The sequence below is a fragment of the Zootoca vivipara genome, chromosome 1 (genome assembly GCF_965207765.1).
Source record: "Zootoca vivipara chromosome 1, rZooViv2.hap1.1, whole genome shotgun sequence".
Taxonomy (NCBI): domain Eukaryota; kingdom Metazoa; phylum Chordata; class Lepidosauria; order Squamata; family Lacertidae; genus Zootoca; species Zootoca vivipara.
The window spans coordinates 70,913,524-70,928,952 of record NC_142582.1 but is presented as its reverse complement, the minus strand read 5'-3'; the positions used below and the strand labels follow the sequence as shown (position 1 = coordinate 70,928,952).

General features: G+C 39.6%; 1 long non-coding RNA gene across 1 annotated transcript in view; it reads left to right on the top strand.

Moving 5' to 3' along the window:
- Nucleotides 1–2,711, top strand: part of LOC148687621 (uncharacterized) — a 23,852-nt gene extending 21,141 nt beyond the window's left edge. Inside the window, exon 3 of the long non-coding RNA XR_015946306.1 lies at nt 2,576–2,711. This is a non-coding gene — a long non-coding RNA (uncharacterized LOC148687621). The remainder of the gene's footprint in view (nt 1–2,575) is intronic.
- Nucleotides 2,712–15,429: the final 12,718 nt, after the last annotated feature.

The window sequence follows — 15,429 nt, the reverse complement described above, 5'->3', positions numbered from 1 at the left end:
CCATATGGGCAGTGATATTCAGTGCAGTAGTGCCACCCTCTCTTATTTGCCACGGACCACAAACTGCCTGTTGATGGCCTTGCTAATGAACATGAAATTGAATTACACTCTGCTTTCTCCTAGAATTTACCCCTGTAGAACAATCCAGGCACAGCACAGTTCCCTATCATAAAAATGTCATAAAAACATCTGCTTTTCTGTTCATAACTTTTTGTTGAACAACAAGCCTGGAGAGTTGCAATTCAAAAGCTCACATCCTGCATTCTGAGCATAATTTGGCCCAGACATACAAATATTATTTTATTATTATATTGCATGACAAAAAACACTTCTGCATTCTCTACCTAGAACAGATGCACCAGAGCAATGTACCTAGTTCTTCCTCATTAAAAATGCTAGAGCATATTTATACATTGCTAGTATATACTAGAAACTATTTTTGAAAAGGAAATCAAACCATATTCATTTAGAATCCTTTCTCATTTCAAGTCTGCTAGTCCAGATTGCTTAAACATAATTTCAGGATCAGATAATTTCACAAGAAACTACTGGGCAGATAAAATGTAGTAGGTTATACCCATGCACATAACTGAAGCACAGGCAACTCCCAGTTTACATGGCGGTTACACTCCAAGGCACCACATGTTTTAATGAAATAATGTATATTTGAAACACCATTGAAAAAGCCTGCAGACACTCCTTTCCATCCCTTTTTGTTATGTTTTTGTGCCATTTTCAGGTCACTTCCAGGTTCAGCGTGATGCACATGTGTGCAGTCCATATCAGACACGCCTAAAATGGTTGCTGCCTGTATGTCTCATGCTGCAATTTCATTTTATAATCTAAGAGATCTTTATTAAATACTAAAGAATATATTGAAAATACCGTAAATGCCATTCATCCTAAAATGTTTTCAAATGCTACCCATATAATGCCATTACTAATTTTAGGATAGCTCTGTTCTAGTCAAATAAGAGGGTTGCCAAATAAGAGAATAACTCAAGCTATACCTGCATTGATGTGTGGCTGATGGCGAAAAAGTTAACTGATAAACAACACAGCCAATCACAGGGTTGCAGACTGATCCAGTGGAGGAATAGGGTATTTTCATTTATTTCCTCTGGTTTTGAGGTCCTTTACACCCAGGGGTGTAGGAAGATAGGTGCGGTGGGGGCGGATCGCCCCGAGTGACACGATCCCAGGGGTGCCATCGCTGCTGCCCGCCCCGCCCCCAAAAGGTGTGCCCCACCCCAAAACACGACATGCCCCGCCCCAAAATGCACACCACGTCATTGCGCATGGCGCGCCCCGGCCCCAGAATGTGCGCATGAAGCTCCACCGCTGCTTACGCCACCCATTCCAAAGGGTACCCTAACCCTCTGGAGCAGATATGGCAGAGGTGGCAGTTCAGGAGAATAATAGAAATCCTAAAGGTTTATAAAGGGACCCCTGACCATTAGGTCCAGTTGTGACTGACTCTGGGGTGTGGCGCTCATCTCGCGTTACTGGCCGAGGGAGCCGGCGTACAGCTTCCAGGTCATGTCACCAGCATAACAAAGCATATCTTGAGATCAACCGGTGAACAGGATCAATATCATAGTCCTGGTGGCACCGTCATGCTGGCATTAGAAATCAAACCATTTGAAACTTCAAAATTTTGAAATAATTTTTTTAGATAGAAGCTTCTCTGAAAAATTTGTGGATCGGTATTTAGGGGATGGCCCAACATTTACAGACGCCCTTCCCCTTTCTCTGAATGCAAGACAACCATCCTTACTGATCATCTGGAGTCAGTACAATGCCAAGCCATGAATTAACTACTCGGATATGTCAGATACCACTAGGACTCATAGGGAATCATAGGAATATAAGGGACAAAGGACATATCATAGGGACATAGGAATATAAGACAAACAAGCTGGATCAAGCCAATGGCCAATCTAGTCCAGCATCATGTTCTCATAGTGGCCAAAAACAGGTGCCTATTGGAAGCTTGCAAGCTAGGCCACCTGTAATTCCCAGAAACTGGTATTCTGAAGCATACTAACTGACAGTTGAGGTAGTATGTAGCCATCGTGACTAGTGGTCATTGATAGCTTTGTCCCCATGAATTTGTCCAGCTACATGAAAAACCAGCTACATAAAATGCTGTGATGAGATAATAAAGGAGATTATGGTATGTATTAGATTAGGAACATTTCTGGACACCAATCCAATCATGTAGCTGTAAAGAAAATGGTTTTAATGTAATGTAAAAAAAATTAATCCACATCAAGGTCAAACGTATATTTTAAAAGTTTTTTTTTTGTAAAGAGGGCTACATTCAAGAAGGGACTGCATATAGTCATACTTTGGCAATACTGAAATGCACTGAGGTACTGTACTGGGAAATGATCACAAACATGGGTGTATGAGATCTACTTTCAGGTTTTGGATTAAAAATAGTAATTTTGTGGGGTATAAATTTCTCTTCAAAAATACTTTAGAAACTGCCCATATTTAGTTTTTTTCAAACTGTTCAGTCACCAGTACCGTTTCACTGGGTTGCTAACTTCTTTGGTATATTTTTTCCTAGGCTGCTTCCTCTTTCCTGGATTAGTGATATAATCATCCCACTTAATTTGGCGTCATGTGGAGACCATGGTGATGTCACAATGAAACAAAGCTAATTGGATAAAACTGCATAATGACATCACTGAGGACAAGCAAGGGTAATTTACATCAATATGTCAGTATGTTAATATGAAGGCAGCCCTGTTTAGAGAGGCTTTTAATCTTTAATCGATTATTTTATTCTTCTGTTGGAAGCTGCCCAGAGTGGCTGGGGAAACCCGACCAGATGGGCGGGGTATAAATTTATTATTATTATTATTATTATTATTATTATTATTATTATTAACATTTTCACAAGGCATGCAAATCAAAAAGGGAGGGCTTTTTTGGCCCTGGCAAAAGTGTTCATGGAAAAAGAGCAAGCAGGTTCAGCTCCTCACTCCCTATAATATGGCATGAAAAACACACTGCACACTATAAGCATACCCAAGAATTATACTGTGTAATATACTTTCCTTACAAACCATTAGTGAAACAATTATGACCAAATTAACCATATTAACAAAAGCAAATATCTGGAATTTGTTCAGCTGTACTAGAATCATAGAATCATAGAGTTGGAAGAGACCACAAGGGCCATCCAGTCCAATCCCCTGCCAAGCAGGAAACACTATCAAAGCATTCTTGACATATGCCTGTCAAGCCTCTGCTTAAAGACCTCCAAAGAAGGAGACTCCACCACACTTCTTGGCAGCAAATTCCACTGTCAAACAGCTCTTACTGTCAGGAAGTTCTTCCTAGTGTTTAGGTGGAATCTTCTTTCTTGTAGCTTGAATCCATTGCTCCGTGTCCGCTTCTCTAGAGCAGCAGAAAACAACCTTTCACCCTCCTCTATATGACATCCTTTTATATATTTGAACATGGCTATCATATCACCCCTTAACCTTCTCTTCTCCAGGCTAAACATACCCAGCTCCCTAAGCCGTTCCTCATAAGGCATTGTTTCCAGGCCTTTGACCATTTTGGTTGCCCTCCTCTGGACACGTTCCAGCTTGTCAGTATCCTTCTTGAACTGTGGTGCCCAGAACTGGACACAGTACTCCAGGTGAGGTCTGACCAGAGCAGAAGACAGTGGTACTATTACTTCCCTTGATCTAGACGCTATACTCCTATTGATGCAGCCCAGAATTGCATTGGCTTTTTTAGCTGCTGCATCACACTGTTGACTCATGTCAGGTTTGTGGTCTACCAGGACTCCTAGATCCTTTTCACATGTACTGCTCTCAAGCCAGGTGTCTTCCATCCTGTATTTGTGCCTTTCTTTTTTTTTTTTTTTTTGCCCAAGTGTAGTACTTTACATTTCTCCTTGTTAAAATTCATCTTATTTGCTTTGGCCAAGTTGTCTAATCTGTTAAGGTCATTCTGAAGTGTGATTCTGTCCTCTGGGGTATTAGCCACCCCTCCCAATTTGGTGTCATCTGCAAACTTGCTCAGGATGCCCTCAAGCCCATCATCCAAGTCATTGATAAAGATGTTGAATAAGACTGGGCCCAAGACAGAACCCTGTGGCACCCCACTAGTCACTACTCTCCAGGATGAAGAGGAGCCATTGATGGGCACCCTTTGGGTTCGGTCAGTCAGCCAGTTACAAATCCACTGAATGGTAGCATTGTCTAGCCTGCATTTTACCAGCTTCTTTACAAGAATATCATGGGGCACCTTGTCAAAGGCCTTGCTGAAATCAAGATAGGCTATATCCACAGCATTCCCTTCATCTACCAGGCTTGTAATTCTGTCAAAAAATGAGATCAGATTAGTCTGACATGACTTAGTTTTCAGAAACCCATGCTGACCTTTAGTGATCACAGCGTTCCTTTCTAGGTGCTCACAGACCGTTTGCTTAATGATCTGCTCTAGAATCTTTCCTGGTATTGATGTCAGGCTGACTGGGCGGTAATTGTTTGGGTCCTCTCTTTTCCCCTTTTTGAAAATATGGACAACATTTGCCCTCCTCCAGTCTGCTGGGACTTCGCCTGTTCTCCAGGAATTCTCAAAGATTATTGCCAGTGGTTCTGAAATCACCTCTGCCAGTTCTTTTAATACTCTTGGATGAAGTTCATCTGGCCCTGGAGACTTGAATACATCTAAATTAGCCAAGTATTCTTGTATTACCTCCTTACTTATTCTGGGCTGTGTTTCCCCTGCTGAATCATCTGCTCCATATTCTTCAGGTCGGGCATTGTTTTCTTTTTTGGAGAAGACTGAGGCAAAGAGGGTATTGAGGAGTTCTGCCCTTTCTCTGTCCCGTTCGCATTTCACCATCTTCTCCCCTAAGTGACCCCACTGTTTCCTTGTTCTTCCTTTTGCTACGGACATACCCATAAAAGCCCTTTTTGTTGCTTTTAACCTCTCTAGCAAGCCTGAGTTCATTCTGTGCTTTAGCTTTTATGACTTTGTCTCTACACGTGCTGGCTATTCGTTTGAATTCCTCTCTGGTGATTTCCCCCTTTTTCCATTTTTGGTACATATCCCTTTTAAATCTTAACTCAGTTAAAAGTTCTTTAGATAGCCACCCTGGCTTCTTTAGGCACCTTCCATGTTTCCGTCTCATTGGTATTGCCTGAAGTTGTGCTTTTAATATCTCCCTTTTAACAAACTCCCAACCATCATGAACTCCCTTCCCTTTTAGTATTACTGACCATGGGATTTCACCCAGCATTTCTCTAAGTTTTCTGAAGTCGGCTTTCTTAAAGTCTAGGATTTGAGTCTTAGTATGCTTGGTATACTAAGTATGGTATACTTAGTATGCTTGGTATACTGTATAATAAACTCCAGAAGAGCATGGTCACTCCCACCTAATGATCCTGCCACTTCTACCCCACTAACCAGGTCATCACTATTGGTTAGGACCAGATCTAAAATGGCTGATCCTCTTGTTGCTTCTTCCACTTTCTGGACAATGAAATTGTCTGCAAGGCCAGTGAGGAATCTGTTCGACCTTATGCTCTTGGCTGAGTTTGACATCCAACAAATATCAGGATAGTTGAAATCCCCCATTACTACTATCTCACTTCCTTTTGAATGCTTGGCCATCAGTTCCAGGTGTGGGAATGTTAGGGATGTGGATTAGGATATATTATTAGATAGATCCTATCCAAGCTTGTGTTAGCAAGCTTCCAATATCAGCAGAGTGACATTCCCCTTTTGTGCGCAGCAAAGCGTGAGCGTTAGGTTTGTTAGAACCTCTGCAACAAATATACTTCAATATTGTACTTCCTGGCAAATCCCCTTTGTCCCTCTTAAAAGAAATACACAACACAATAGTATTAAAATAAGATAGAGTTTACTTACAGGTTCATCCTGAGTTAACAGCATAATCTCAGAAAGGCAGGCTTACGTAGAAAAGTTACAAGTATATACATCTGGAGTCTACTTAGTAAAGTGAGGCTCCATCTGGTCTCTCTCTTGGCAGCAGGCCAAGAGGGAGAACCATCCTAACTAGAGATTCTCTGGAGATGTGTTCCCGTTGAAGGAGAAAAGGCTAAGAGAGAGAATGGCTGCTGGCTAGGGGCTTTTGTCTGCCAGCTAATCCATCTCATCTGCATATCTAAAGGAACAGGAACTGAACTTAGTCAGGTGTCCCTCCAGGTGAGTTCCTGTTAGTGGACACTCTAGGAACTGTTGTGACTTGTCTGCCCCAGTATTCCATCCCACACCAGGAAGGCATCATCTGTGTCCTCAGTTTGGCTTGGGGATCTATAGTAAACTCCCACAATGAGATCACTGTTATTTTTCTCTCCCCTAATTTTGACCCAGATACACTCAACTTGGCTTTGAAGTTTTAAATCCTGGTTCTCTTTACAGGTATACACATCCCTGACATATAACGCTACTCCTCCTCCTTTCCTGTTTGGTCTATTTCTCTGAAATAGATTGTATCCCTCTATTACTACATTCCAATCATGAGACTCATCCCACCAGGTTTCAGTGATGCCTATTATGTCATATTTAGTTTGCTGTATATTGATTTCAATCATAGGAAGCTATTCTGTGGATTCCAGACAGTAACAGGAAGCCAAATAATTTGAAAATTCATATTACTAATCTATTTATTAATCTACTTTGCTTTAGTATTCTGTATTTTGTATATTTGAATATAGGTGGATAGTCTGAGTGGTGCAGATGAAACTATGCTTAAGCAATGTGGAGCAAGCCCTTCTGGAGCAGAAATTCCTTCTGCCAGATTTAACTACCATTAACTGCAATAACTGCAACAACATTACCCACGATTAGAGCTAATCAAAGCGCCTGTTGAACTCAAGATCTGAAACCAGTTTCCAACCATAATTTCAGATACTGGAATAAGCGGAAACGCCTAGTTAGTTTAAAAGTAATTAACATTGCTGACTGCATAACAGTTTACCAAAACTCACACTCCAAGAGGGAATAATATAATTTCACATCACAGCATGGGCATAGCCGGGGGCAGGGGGGGGAGCTGCCCCCCTCAAATCAACAAAAAGCAAAAAAAAGGAAGAAAGAAAACTGTGGTTCTGCCCCCCTAACAAAAGCCCTCCCCCCACAAAAGCCCTGACCCCCCCAACAAAAATCCTGACTACGCCCATGCATTGCAGTTCTAATTGCTTACGTTAAAGAAATGAAAGTGTTATATCCACATTCATCCTGTTTACACATTTTCTATGCTAGTTTGGCCTCCAGGTTACCTAGATTATAAACAGCCAACAGAAATTTCAGACTACAGTATAATATTGAAATGTAGCAAGTACTTACCTGGAATTTGAGAACAAAATTCAGCACTTTTGCACTGACACTGTGAGAAAGAAAGAGTTTGATATTTCATACTTTTTTGTAGAATAGTGAAAAAAAGTTTAAGTTTAGAATCCTAATCCAATGAAATCCACAAAAAGAAACCAGGTTCCATTAATTAATTCCCCCCCCCTTAAGCATAGGATACTGTACAGGATGAGGGCATGCAGCACTCCTGCACCACATTCCTTTTCTAACAAATTAAGGTTGCAACCCTATATTCACTTATCTGGGAGTAACCCCCATTAAACTAATGGTTCTTACTTCTCAATAGACATGTATTGAATTTTACTGCAAGTGGCTTAAGCTCCTAATTGACATATAAAGGAGGAAATGGACATCAGACACCCATTCCCTCCCTTCTGATCACTGAACAACGATTGTGCTTTCAGACTGAAAAGCACGGAACTTCTGTCCAGCAAGAATAGAAGGGTCCACAAGCAAAATGTTCAGGATGGAAGAATGTGAACCGATTTACATTAATGACATTTAATGCTGATTTCTAAGCAAACACTGGATTGCCATTTAGGGATTGGCCAAGCTCAGGAACTAATCATTGTTTTCAGCACAACTTTTCCTATTGACTTTGGTTGTTAACTCTCTGAATCACAACGTTTCCAAAGGATGCTGCAGTGCAATGCATCTAAAAGAGTAATTGAAAAATTGTTCTGTTTAGATTATATCATAATCAACTTCTCTTTGAATAGCTCCAATTTCTGTTAAATTTTTAAGAAATGTGTTTGTATTTTCTTTGTATTATGGACACTAAAGCTTTAATTTTGAATTTGTGTGTCTTTTACCAGAATAAACTGCTATTTCATATTTTTTTACAGATACAGTCCCTTAAAGCTCAGGCTTGATTTGTAATAAAACAGCAAGCACTAGGCAGAGCTATGTTGCCTATTCCTTCCACAGAAAAGAAGTATACAGTATTTGTTAAGTTTCCAAGAAGGAGAGGAAGGGAAATCTCCCTCTATGTGGTTTACCATGGGATCCTTCCTTGGATTCGGCATTAGGAGAGCCATATTTATGGCATTTTTGTTTAAAATATGTGCCATCCTTCATGAGTCTTAAAGAGGAGCTTGACGCTATCCATTGCTACTGCTTCCCTGGCTTTTAGCCAAAGAGTCACATGTTTCTGTACTCTGCTCAAGTGCTTTTTTAGCAGAACGTGTTAATCAGTTTTTAAAATTAAAATAAACAAACCTGTGTCACAGATCATCAATTCCTCTTCTACTGAAAATACAAGGCACCAGATAACATCATTTACAATGGCAGTTGCCAGATTCTCCTGAATCACCTGCTGCTGTTGGCTCAGTTCTCAGAAGCAGATTTCAACTAGCATTTTTTCCTCATTTCATCATTGGATTGTGTCCATTATATGTCTACCTAACTTTTTTCTTTTCTGTTTGCCCTTTTTACAGTTTAACATTAATGATTTTATTTTTTAAATTGTTATGAAAATTGATTTTAATACTTTATTGCTATTTAAAATTAACATTTCAAATTGTCTTATAAACCTTTTAGAGGTCTTTTGTACTAGTAAGCGACATATAAATTTTGTGAAATAAAATAAAAGCAAATACTTTTTCTTAATTGGTTATCAGTAAAGAGCAGGCACAGGCAAACTCGGCCCTCCAGATGTTTTGGGACTACAACTCCCATCATCCCTAGCTAACAGGACCAATGGTCAGGGATGATGGGAATTGTAGTCCCAAAACATCTAGAGGGCCGAGTTTACCTATGCCTGGTAAGGAGCATTTTAAGGGTTATTTTATACATTACACAGAGAAAAACAGGTTTCCAATCAAGTCAGCCAAACCTGGTTCTCTAACAATTGTACCAGATTATGTACATGTTTTCAAACATGGGTTTGTTACAATTACACTTTATATGTATTTGAAATATCTTGGACATACATAGAATACCATTTCTGTTCAACCCATTTTACAATATCAGTTTCCTCTATTACCGTATTTGAGATCACTAGCAAAGCAACTGCATAATTCTAGGATGATTATTTCTAGTTTTACAAACTTCTAGAGATTACTAGAATGCAGATTTCTTGCTAATATCATTAGGAGAGCATTTTCACGGGAGTCCTCTCTTGGGAATCAAGGAAGACATTAAAAACAAGTTTGGAGAAGCAATTTTTGCTTTCTCTTACTCATATTCTCTTCCTCAGGAATAGGAGGCATTTTTGACAAAATGTGATCAAATTAGGAGAATAATGTATAGCATTGGCTTGTCTTAAATATTATGCTGTCATCCAGTGGCCATTGTTATGAACTGCACAACTCTTCTGTTTTACATTTATCAACAGAACTCAGAAATGGTTATGACCTAAATTAAACAGCATGGAATGACATGGAGGGAAATAAGATAAGCCAGAAAATTCACAAAACGTCTTTTTTCCCTTCTTCCCACTAAAGGACTAAAAACTAGAAAGGTGTAGGCCCTAAAGCCCTGAGGGACAAACAGTACTGTATTATAGATGTGTTTTGCCTCGTAAAGAGCTACTCAGCGCAAGCTATTAAAGATTTCCCTCAAATAGTAAGTTTGCATATTGCCACAAGGGTTTCCTCCGAGGCTAGTAAAACTGTCAAACTTATACTAAAAAGTCTGAAACAATCACTCCGCAGAGACAGCGGTGGTGGGACGAGAGAAAAATAGAAGAGCAGCATGCTGGTCAGGGCTGATGGGAGTTGTAGTCCAAAGCAGATGGAGGGCGCCAGGTTGGCAAAGTATGTACTAGAGGGAGGGATAAGGAGCATTCTGACATTGGAAGCTCTGCCTTACATCTCTGTTAAGCGGGGGAAGGGGGAGTTGCCTAGCAGTGCCGGATTTACGTATAAGCTAAACAAGCTATAGCTTAGGGCCCCCTCTCTTGGGGGGCCCCCAAAAAATTAAAGCAAAAACAAAAACTGGATCTACATTTCCAAAATATAAGATAAAAAAACAAATAATACCTACATACGGCAGCAGTGTTTTGTGTTGTGTAGGCTCCTATGATGTAAGTAATGGGCCCCGCCTGCTAGCCTGCTCCCTAAAATATCACTATCACTATTAATATACTTCTTCTTAATTGTATTTCACTGTTAATATACTTCTTAATTGTCTTTCAGTTCAACAATTACTTTGATAAAATACACATTTTATTATGTGCAAATGGCTTTAGATACCTATTAGGACCATAAATTACCATATAGCCTATATTCAACACAAAAAACAGCGACAATTTGTTGTTGACAAAGGACAGGTGGACATATAAAGGGCCCCATTACCTTCAGGAGCTTAGGGCCTCATCAGACCGAAATCTGGCCCTGCCTAGACCCCATTTACTCAGTACCAATGGGGTTTTGCTGTGGCAAAGTGTAACTTGTCAAGAAGGTTGTGAGGAAAAGAACACAGATAACAGAGGCATGACACACACACCCTTCTCCCAACAAGGCAACAAAGTGCCTAGAGTACACTAAAAGTGGAATTCCATTACCTATCCCAACACAGAGGAAGGAGAACCCGTGCTTAAGTCAAAGCAGGAAGCGGCAGGATAAAGAAGCAAATACATACTTCCTGCATTCTCCTCACAATGTACACTGAGGAGAGAACTAAAACTCTTGAGTTGCTGGTCTCAAGCCTTCAGCAAGGTGGGGAAGTCTCAGGCCTGAAGGAGAAGGGAAGTCTTGCCTGACCCCACCCCCAAGCTAGCTAAATGAGTTTTTTGACTTAGGGTAAATGTTTCCTGAATCTATTTCACCTTCTGGAGGCCAAAACTGGAATTACAAGCTCCTAGTCAGCTCAGCTGCACTCCTCAGCCTGAATCACTTTTTGTCTGCATGTGTGGGTAAAGTTTGCAATCTCCAGAGGGATTTCAAGTGAAACCCATTGTGTTTCATAGAAGCTATCTGAAACATAATGCATTATTATTATTATTATTATTATTATTAATTGAATTTATATTCCGCCCTATAGCCAGAGGGCTGTCTTTCTGTCTCAGGTGTATAATTCAATTATCAGAAGAGTCCACATAGTTTGAGTTCTGTACTGATGTAAGGAATATAATTTTAACTGTTTAGAATTACTGCAGGCTCTGGGTGTAGTATTATAAACACCAGAATCCAAGAGTTAGAAGGTTAAAAAATAATAATCCCCCCACCCCGTGAAGAAAAGCCTGTCTTTTGCTTAGGCCACATCACAACTAAAGTTTGATTTATTCTGGCTGTGAGCATCAGGGGAATAGATTTCTGTTAAGAAATTCAGCTCTCGTTAATGAGGATGAGATCATGGGTTGAGCGTACCTGTGCTATCTCCTTGTGGCTGGTAGCTCAAGGTCAGTATGGCCGCCTGCTTAATTAATAGCAACTATGGACATGTGTGAACTGTACTCCCAAATCCTGGAAGGTTCTAGCTAGCTGAGCTTCTGATTGGCTGGGAAGTCCGGGTTCGCTTCTTAGGCCAGTTTTATATAATTTTGACTCACACCATTTTTCTGTGCTTCACACCTTTTTCTGATGCTTGAGCACAGGTGTTCCTGTGCTGTAGGTTCGTGTACCTTGTAGGTTTATATTAGACTAAGTTTTGCTGTTTTATTCTGACTTGTGTTTTTTTTTTACCATTTCTGTTTTCCAACAGTATTTTATTTGTACTTTTCATGGGTTTTAATTTTATTATTCACTGTCAATAATTTGCCTCATTTTGCCTTCATTTTGTGTCTGTTTTATTCTAGAAATCTTGGGTCCCCAGTTCTGGTGTTTGGGACTTCTTGGTTAATGGCTACTGTACAGTGTAGTTTGTCTGTGGCTCAAAGGGCAGAGAGTGGACTTTTAGCTCTTGCCCGCCTGAATCTGCAGGGTCTCCTGACCTAGACTAGAAGACAACAAGAGTGGTGTCAGCATAGTACTTTTGCAGAGTCCAGTTGAAAGGCTCTGGCTGGATTTTTCTACTGACTTAGGCCAAGCAAGAGTCCTCAACCCCCTGGGCTTGGAGGTCAGGCAATATTGACACACATACTCCAAATTAGGGCAGAACAACGTACTCCAAGGCAAATACCTCAATGTTGTCCTTTAAGGGACATATATATACTGTATATTCCTTTACTTTTTTCTTTTTATACCACTGTCAAAAAGATATATCACAGCAGTTTACAATATAAAAACTTAAAACCAAACAACAACATTACAAGTTAAAAACAAAAGCATAAAGAAGTTAAAAACAACCATCAACAGATGGGGGGTGTTGAACTCTTAATAGCTTGCATAGGTTTTGTGGAACAGAAAAGTTTTGTTTTGTTTTTTTTGCACAGAAGGCAAATGCTGAATCTCTATTGGCAGGATGTTCCACAGGAAAGGGCCAATGACACTATAGGCTTGCTTTCTTGTTGTTGTCAAACAAGCCTCATCAACTCAGGGAATGACCAAAGATGCTCTTGCGGATAATCACAGTGATCAAGCTGGAATATAAGGCTTCAGAGAATCTCTGGACCCAAGTGGTTCAGGGCTTTGTAAATCGAAATAAGAATCTTGAACCTGGCTTAGTATCAGATAGGCAGCCAGTGCAGCTCAATGGCGTCACATGTTCTCAACCAGAAGCTCTCATCAGCAATCTGGCTGCAGCATTTTGTACCAGCTAGAGCTTCCAAACCAGCCCCGCTGCATTACAGTAATCTAACCTTGAGTTTACCATTGCAGGATTCTGGAGCAATGATTTCCACGTATTGTAGTAAGAATCGAGAACATATGATTTTACATCCTTTCTTATTTCTCCCTAGATACAGCAAGAATAGCACATACAAGGAGCCCATGTCAGAATGAAGATTTATTGGGATCAGAATCAATCAGTATGGAGGTCTTAAGAAGCTGAAGCCAGAAAATTTTATGCTGACTGCTGTTTTTTTCATAAATTTATTCTAGGAATAAAAGTGTTCAGAGTTCCGGTGGGGAAATTCAGAAATGTTGTTTGGCTGAGTGAATATGTTACATTAATTTTCTAATATGTGAAGGAGTAGATTGCTCCTCTAACAGCAATGAAATTAGTTGCTTTATTTCTTCATTAAGAATGTGGGAGGCAAGTTAATATCCTATTATGGCTTTCAAAATTAATTAAAATAATTCTTCATTAGCGTTATATCTATACATACAGGGAGTTTTTAGTTGAAATAATTTTCTAAATTAATCCTGCATCGAGAGAAGTATGTATAGGCAGCAATCCTATACAAACTTACCTGTAAGCCACATTGAACTGAAAAGCAGTAAGTCTCTTTGGAGGTAAGTTTCTGAATAGACATGTGCACGACTGCATTTTTCCCCCTTCTTTTAAGCCCTTTTTTTTCAAAAGAAATTTTGCTTTAACTTCCATGTCCTAAAATGTGCCATAGGGCTTTTCTGTGCCCCCCCCACCTCCCTGTGCTTCTGAAAAGCTGCTTTTGAGGGTCAGGGGGGGCCTCTGGAATGGCACAGGATAGAGGGGGGGGAGAGGCACTTGCACCAAAATGAAATATATAGTGCAAAAATGCAATACGTTACAATGGTACATGAACCGGGACCAAATGGATGTGTCATTGGGGTAGTCAAATGCTACAGATCTTGCCAAAAATAACATTAAAACTTTTTCCACACACTTAATATCAATTCAGCATTTTTGGTGGCTTGGCTTTTGTACTGCAAGTTTGTGTGTGTGTGTGTGTGTGTGTGTGTGTGTGTGTGTGTGTGTGTGTGTATCAGATTCTCAAAATCAGAAAAAGTAAGTGAGAATGGCCAGATAAACAACACAAATGCAAACAGAAAATTATTACGCAACTATCTGCAGAACAGCTGCAATAGAAATTATGTTTGCAAAAAGCCGTCAACCAGGAAAGACAAGTTTCGTGATGCTGCTAGATGCAGTGAGTCATATCGTCCTCTGCCTAGTTGGGCAGTGAATAAATAAATAAAATTTGATAAATAAAATTTGAAATAAAATAATAGGATTCATAGCACAAATCTCACAGATGTATCAAAAATTATATCAACTACTGCTAATTGTCCTTCTCCAAAACTGAGCCCTAGGTGTGCAAAGCGGTTTACAGCATATAAACAGATCTAATGTAGCACAACTCTACTGTTGAGTACAGCAATACAGTCTGATTCTTGCATGGACAATCTGGAAATAATAGAATACAGCCATTAGTAATCCCACAAAATGCCTACTAAATCTGTTGACATATACATTAATTTAAATTGATTTACTGGTGTAGTTTCCCACAAAACAGCAAACCAGGTGGCATTATAGATTCCGGTTTGTATCCACTGCTGGTCATACTAAGAGCAGATCAATTTCAATTAATGGGCATGACTAATTTCGGTCCATTAATTACAATGGGTGTACTCTGCAGAGAACCATCTGTTGGTACTTTCTGTTTCCAGTGGCACAGAGAATTTCCAGGCGCAGCGTTACCAGGTTCAGTTTTCTTTACATGAGAGGACATTGGAGATTTAGGCTGTCTTAATAAAAACTGGTTTATTTATAACTATACAGAGCTGATTAATATTCTACAGCCTTTTAAATGTGTTTGTGAGAGGGTTTTTTTGTATTGTATTGTTTTGTTTTGTTGTTTTGTTTTAATTATTTGTGCTTTTACCTTGTATTTTTATCTTGTGAATCACACTGAGATCTTACGATGAAGGGCAGAATATTATTATTATTATTATTATTATTATTAATGTACTATATCAACTCTCCTGAATGCAAAGTAGTGCCAGAAACTGTAGTATTCACCTAGTAGTTTAAACCTTACTATTATAATATGTATCTATAAGTGAAGTGTGGTATCATACACTAAACTTGGTGCTTGCCAAGTCAGGTTTACTAATCTTATAGTAGTTTAATCTGGAAGACGGAATGGCCCATTGCACTGTAATCACAGGAGTAGATTAAAACACAAGTCAGATAAAAAGGAAGAAGAAGGAGCCTTGCAAATAAACCCTTAGAATGCAACAAAAACAACCAAATGCAACTGCTGTCAAATCTCACTAGAGGGCATCAGTTTCCTAACCAAAGATGGCCAAAAAATAT